This window comes from Cyprinus carpio, unplaced genomic scaffold (assembly GCF_018340385.1).
Source record: "Cyprinus carpio isolate SPL01 unplaced genomic scaffold, ASM1834038v1 S000006753, whole genome shotgun sequence".
Lineage (NCBI taxonomy): Eukaryota > Metazoa > Chordata > Actinopteri > Cypriniformes > Cyprinidae > Cyprinus > Cyprinus carpio.
In genome coordinates, this window is record NW_024879352.1 from 236,945 (window position 1) to 244,824 (window position 7,880).

General features: G+C 37.7%; 1 pseudogene; it reads right to left on the bottom strand.

Moving 5' to 3' along the window:
* Nucleotides 1–825: 825 nt before the first annotated feature.
* Nucleotides 826–7,880, bottom strand: part of LOC122144706 — a 25,555-nt pseudogene continuing 18,500 nt past the window's right edge.

A 7,880-nucleotide genomic window follows, 5' to 3' on the forward strand; every position in this document is an offset into this window, starting at 1 on the left:
ATCACGTAACCACATCATGAAATTAAAACTACTTAAAGGAGCATTTCAAATGTGTTGAAACAAGCTACGTCTGTGCCATACAAATGAGTATTCTTTACCAAATATTATTCTTAAAACACATGGGAGAAGTGGAAGAAACTTTCTGCTGTGATCCCTAAAAGAAACACTGTCTAAAAATTTGATGCCTCAAGCTTGAATTACTGCTTGACTGGATCATTTTGCACTCCCAAATTATACTTCCTGGTTGAAAGGAAAAACACAACGCAAGCCAATAATATAATACTGCTATGTAACCAATATTTCACTGAATGTTTAAAGTAAACCATGAATTATGATTGATGAATTGCCTCTATGTGTCTCAACACCTTTCCTGACAGTGAACTGAAATGCACCTTAATTTGGTCTATTTAAACATAAAACAGTTTCAGCTGCCAACTGACAAAATACTATCCTGAACACAACATGCAATAAGTAGCTTGTTTTTTGGCTTGCGCAGCAACATGATCATGCAGACAATGTTACAATGCTAAGTTATTGCTGCTTATACATATAGTTTCCAAATAGTGCAGCCTTTTATGTGGTTGATATTTGAATTTATGAATGGATTTATGATGACCTGTGAAAATAGTTGATAGGAAAATAACTGTTTTTTACGCTCACGCCAGACACTTTTGCTACTGACAGTCATGACAATCATGTCAAACAGAGATGTTTTGGGAAAAGTCTCATTTCCATTGTTTTCACTCTGATGATGTCATCTAGTCTCGTACTTGAGTCTGTCTGATTGACTTCTGTCACTTGTAAAGACTTGACAGCTAGCAAAAGAAGCATTATTGTGTTTATATATATATATATATCCCATATAATAAAGCAAAAGATTTTTATAGAAAATAAGTTCAGTCCTCTTGCAGACTCACGTTGGAAATATAGTACCATGGAATGATACCAGCATTGATTATTAGCTTTCTCAAAAATTCTAAATATCCCACAATTCCAAAGAATACATGAAATGTTAATAGGAGTGCACTCCATCACTGTCCTTTCTGCCAGGGGGGCTTATATACACAATCTGTGAGAAAGTTATGACTGCTCTTGGATCCAAAAAGTGATTTATGATCAGTGTTTCCCACCAAAGTCCTCATGTATGTCAGACAGCTACAATGACGCTTAGCCAGGGCAAAGAGAGATGGATGGCATCTGCTAGAACGCCTGGTTTTTGCTGAGAATTAGATCTTCACACCAGAGGGTGATGTGGACTTGTCCCTTCCAAGAAGACATCGTTGCTGGAGAGCAGGGGTTGTGTGTGGGTGCTGTGACTTTCGACTGAGTTTAGCCGCTGGACATGAGAACTGGACTCCTCACGGGACCCCAGTGCCACATGCAACCTGGAGCTGAAGTTTAAGTAAATCTGAAGAGGAGAAAGGTAAAAATCTGGTTTAAAACATGCATTCTTAGAAAAATCCTTTGTATTCAAGTTGATTTTATATTGTTTTAGATGTATATTATACCATATTATACCATTTCTTGTTTTGAAATTCAAATTCTTTTTTTTTTAAATATAAAACCCTTCTATGTTTACATAGTTTTGAGAGCTAAAGAAGATAAGAGGAAGACATACATGTTTGGTGCTGTCTGAGATTTGCTGTATTTTCTCCACTATCTTGCTAAATGAAGGTCTTTTAAAGGGGTCGGCATCCCAGCATGAGTGCATGATCTCGAACCTGAAACATAAAAACACAGCGGCGCTGGTGTTAAACAGGAAACAGTGTTGTAGGGTGGTGTACATAATAAATTATGCCATTATACTTGACATTTTTTTTTTTTTACGCAGAAAAGAAATTTTAACTAATTACAGACTTACATTTCACCTCGGGGCAAAACTCCGGTGACTCCATTCGGTATCCTTCCTTGATCATCTTATAGAATTTAGAGTCCACAGTCATACCCGGGTAAGGACTACTCCCTACCGAAGCAGAGTGTCAAGTATTTAGATTAAAAACAGTATATCATAACAAGTCAATATAATAGGTTTAGGTTTAACTCACCGAGAGAGAAGATCTCCCATAGCAGGATACCATAAGACCAGACATCACTCTCAAAGGTGTACACACACTCAAAGATGCTCTCAGGGGACATCCACTTCAACCGGGAGACGAGCCTGCACAGAGAAGAGCCTCATTACAACACAGGCAGAGGATGAAAGCACATAGTACAAACCACATTTCTTGAACATTCAGTCTTTGGCTAGCAGAAATATTATTTGCAATCCAAACATGCATTTGGAAACCTCATATCATAGTCATACTGTTTTGTAGCAATTTTGACATTACCTTACTTGGCCAGTAAATTTAAAATATAAATATACAAAAAGAATACTGACTCAAAGACTATCAACACTATAGACCAAGTTTATCATGACTGTTTGTTGCTTTGGGCTTCTTTTAGATTGTTAAAACAAGATGCAAATGAAGTATCTGTAGTAGAAGCCAGAAATGGCATTTTATTTTATTTAAAATTTTTTGGGGAATTTTGGCCTTTATTGAGATAGGATAGTATAAAACTGACAGGAAGTGAAGTGGGAGAGAGAAGGGGAGGCAGGATCAGGAAAGTTCAAACTCAGGGTACAACCACGCTACATGTCGGAGTGCTGCCCACTCAGCTCTGACTGCTTTATGCAAATTCTTGTGAAATAAACCAACTGTCTTAAAATTGCCAAAACTATCCTATTCATGACCTGTTTTGCATCAACCTCTTGTCAATGTGTTACACTAAGATAATTCATATCTGGTACATGTCTCAAACATGGATAAAAGCACTTGTATTATAAAGTGATCATCGTCATTTTGTATTGAATAAACCACTTCCAATACACATTGTATGCATTAAAGAAGCATGTCTGCTTGTCTATTTACTTGTAAAACCAAGTGGGAAAATCTACAAATAAAATAAATGTAAAGTTGTTTATGTCACATGTAATGACAGTTAATACTTACATTGCCCTTAACAAACATAGTTTGAGTCAGTAGTGATGTCCCGGGCTAGTCCGAAATCACAGATCTTGGCCACTCGGCCTTGGGTGAGGAGAATGTTTCTGGCTGCCAGGTCTCTGTGAATACACTGCATAAACACACAAGCAGAACTACAGGTCAACATACACACTAAGTTATGTATTAAAGCAAACTGGCTGTGGGAATGGACTACTTATTTTTAGCATGATGTGATGTGAGCTAAAGAAGCTCAGACTGTACTGCTGATTTTAAAAAATGTAATTGAAAGGTATTGATGACAGCTTTTGAGATTTTGGCCTTTCACAATTCAAGCAGATAGAAGCTGTACTTGTATGCATGTAACATGCATTGGAATGAGTGGCCTAGAGGCATTACCGAAATGACCACATAGGGGGACTCACTTGTCTTAAAAGTTTTTCTTAAAATTGCTCTTATTTGTCTGGACCGTCCAAACTGTCAGGTATTTAAAAATAACCGTGCCAATATTCAAAACCTCATTAGCAAAGAAGTGTTCTAAGTTAGCATTGAGGTGATGAAATGAATTAAACAACTGACAGAAAACTAATCTAGTGTCCTTCCCCTAAACTGAATAATGGACCTGCTGACCATGTGGGGAAATGTGATATTTCTCAGCATGATCCTCAGTGAATGAGTGTGCATGTGCTTGACAACATGTATGTGTTTGTGTGTGACCTTGTGTAACCCAACCCTTGACTAGACAGAGGTAATGGAATGTGAGCCTGTGGCATTGTAGAGGAAGAGTGAGAAGATCTGCAGTATGGGATTACTGCAAACACTCGGAATATAAACTCAGTATCCGTCAGAGAGACGGAGAACACAAACAAATGAAAAAAAAAAAAAAAAAAACACTTACGTTCTTGGAGGCAAAGAAAATCCATCCCTTTGGCTACTTAGGAGAAGCTAAGAAGATCCTCAGTGTCCAGAGTCATGCCATCTTCATGCAGAATCTCACTAACGGCATCCGAATCGCTGTATGAATCACCTAAAGGGATGACAATTCATTTAGGAAGATGATAAAGACAAAATGAGACAAAAAGCCAACAGACAAGGCGAGACAACAAAAGAAAAGGGAAGGAGAATAGATGAGACAAGAAGACAACAGACAAGAAGGGACAAGACTAGATGAGACAGAAGAGACAAGATGAGAAAGGAGAAGGCATGAGAAGAAATGGGATGTGGACAGGAAAGGCATGATGAGACAAAAAGAGATGAGGTGAGACAGAAGAGGCAAGATGAGAAGATAAGATAAGGAAAGAGAAGGCATGACAAGAGATGAGACAAGGTGAGAAGACAAGGGCAGACAAGACTACAAGAGAAGACAAACCAAAAAAGAGATGAACCAAGATAAGAGAACAGATGAGAAAGAGACGAGAAGATATGAGAAGACAACAGACAAGAAGAGAGAAAAGGAAGGAGACAAGAAGAGACAAGACAATATGAGACAAAAAAGAGGTACGACAAAAGACGGAAAAAAAAAACAGACGAGATGAGAAGATAAAGAAAAGACACGAGAAGAAATGAACAAGAAAGACAAAATGAGACAAAAAGAAACAAGATGAGACAGAAGAGACCAGTTGAGAAGATAAAAGATAAGGCATGAGAAGAAATGAGACAAGGTGAGATGAGAAGAGAGATAGACAAGAATAGGAAAAAAATAGGGCAGCCCAGGACTAGAAGAGAAGATACAAGACAAAACAAAACAAAACGACTTTGGGTGACACAAGAAGAGATAGGATTACAGAATAAGACAATGACAAGGAGAACAGATAAGAAAAGAGACAAGACATTGATCCAACCTTTATTAAGTGATCTTCGGTTTTCTGAGGACAGAATTCCCATTACCGAGGGGCTTCATGGTCATGTATCCCATTCCTGCTCTCACTGTAAGCAAATACAAACTTGTTTTAGTGAACCCACAAGCACTTCACACTATCACACTTCACCAGCTGCACTGATCATACTTTACTTGCTTCTGGCTGCAGCATGACGTTTCTATAGTAAGAGTCTTCTCCCAGTGTAGTGTAGTAGAAGGATTCTCTCCTTCTGCGCAGGAAGTTCAACAGGTCACCAAAAAAGCAGTACTCTGTTATAACTAGAGTTGGACCTGTACAAACAGACCAGTAATGACCGTATGTAATGAAGACCACAACACAATCCCACACAGAGAAAACCTAGAAAAAATATATTTTACTTTAGCCTCTTACCTCAATAGTGCAGGCCCCGCAGCAGGTTGACAATGTTAATATGGTTGCCAAGATAACTAAGCACCTTCAGCTCCGACATCAGAGCCTCTTTCTCAGTGGCATGGGCACTTGCGTGTGGGCAAAACCACACAACAAAATAAAAGCATAAAATAAATCAGCAAAAAACAGAATGTTGTCCTAATGTTTAGTGTAGGTTCCCCTTTGGTTATTGCCTTGGAAAACAATTTTAAATATTATACAAATGTTTTGGTTTGATTCTCAGAATGTTCTGGGAACCAAAAATTGGGGGTTACTGGAATAATGTTTAACCTCCTTTCCTCTAATCACACAGGTTGTGTACTTTCCTGGTGTGTCTTTACGCACCGACTTATTTGCTTAAATAAACATGCTAGTTAAACATGCGTGGTGTACTAGCTACTCCTATTTCACAAGATTATGAACATGTTTTCTGTTGCTTTTCACTCACGTTTGAGCTATCTTCACAGCTACTCTGTCCTCACAGTGTCTGCTTTGGACATCCCGTATGCAGTGGACTCCACCACCTTCCGTCCCAATGCTCCAGATCCAAGAGTTTTTCCTTGGAAATGCAGGGAAGCAAAACAGATTCAGAAAATTGACACAGCATCAATTTAACTTTTTCCTCATACGGTTGTTAACAGTCAGTGCGCCTGGAAACTGATCCAAAACCAGCTCTTAGCCTGAACATCGACTTTTTATTGAATCAAGGGAGGTGTGGCTTGTGGGGAAAGAGGGGATATGCAAGATCCTGTTAGATCCTGTTTGTTGACGGATATGGCTGCTCCTTTCATGGGGGAGGATATGATTTTATGGTCACAAGGCACCAGCTATCAAGTGTCCCAAAAGTGTGGTAACTGCCAATGAAATGAAAGCAAGCTTTGTAAAATTTCAAAAGGCTTTTATGGCTTTCTGGGCATTTACTAAACCTTGTAAAACCTTTCAAAACCTAATGCTCTCTAACATAAGAAATGTGGAAAAAACTGTTTTTTGGAATAGTGATTTTTATGATTATGAAGTCGACAAGTTCCTAAAGCAGACAGATTAAGGGAAAACTTAATTTTTCTCTGCCACTCAATAACGCAGCTTATCTCTGGGAAACTCCCACTGGTTGGTCGATGGAGGAAGGTGGTGGGTTGGTGGTCAATATACACATAGCTATTCCATGGATACCTTCTATGATTTCCACTGTATTGCTATTTAGGTTTCGGTAGGAGAGACAAAAATAAGCAATGTGAGTGAAGGTTCCAGACAAACAAAACAACCTTTTACATTAGATCCAGTTACTGCAAGTGTAGGTGCTCTCATAGATGAAAGTAAACAGAGTCCACTAATAACAGTGTCATGTAAACAAACATAATTATTCAAACAACAATGTGAACAGTAATTTTGTGTGTTTGTGTGTGTGCGTGTGGGTGTGTGTGTGTGTGTGTTTGTGTATCACTGATCCGCTCCCGTGTGGCAAACAGTGCAAAACTGGTTTGGTGCGGGTGTGAATCATCAGGTGGTCTTATGGCCATGTAAGTAAATATTCCTTGTAGTGTGTATTGTTTAAAGTTCCCCTGAAGTGTGTGGGATGGATTGCAGGTGTGACAGGTAAAATTGCGTTGAGTATCATGTTTAAAATCCAAATAACCAAAAAACCACAGATGTACTAGAAAACAATCTATGCCACAATATTTTATTGCTTAGTAGGGTGAGGAGACGTTAAACAGTTCGACTTTTGTTATTTAATGAATAATTAGCATCACTTGCGTGCACCCTTTTCTTCCCTCTTCCTTCTCGTCAGCATGCACTTTCTGTGCTGGAAGACAAGCTATGAAATGAATGGACCACTTTACCTGCATGACTTGTAGGACAGGCACAATCAGGAGTGAGAACGAGGATTAACAGCCGCAGCAACAAAAACCGATGAGCAATGGACAGTAGTGAAAAGTTCAGGAGGAACAGTGTTCTCTGTGGAGATTAAAATTAAACATACAAGCTGCCATCAGAAACATGCAGATATGGACATATGTACTCTATCAACGCACAAACAAGATCTGTGTTCCTTTGGATCTAGGGAAGGATCTTTGATATTTAAAATTCTGCGCCGTTATGATTCTTTTCATGTATGGCACAATAACCAATAAATTCCAGACAGTTACATACAATCTAATAAAGTTTTGCTACTACCCCCCCCCCCCAACCAAAACACCCCAAAAATTCTATCCCACGAAAAATAATCTAAATATTCAAATTAAAATAATTTAATTTTGTCAAATATTTTGTACATTCATATTTTTAAATTCATAAATCAAAGTCCCTTTGTCATAATGGATATAATTAAGCGTTACCATTAATTGTATCATTTCAAGTAATATTAATTCATTCAATAATATAATATTTAAATGAATATATTTATTTAAATGGTATAAGGTATTGGGCCATTATGAGTTAAAAGTAGGGATGCACAATAATAATTTACTGATATGAATTATTACGTTTATATTTCGCACATTATTTGCAATATATATTTCAAATACTTGTGCATTTCATGGTATACATCATTAAGTATATTAATATTATATTGCATTTGCATATTATATATATATATATATATATATATATATATATATAATAATACAGCCAT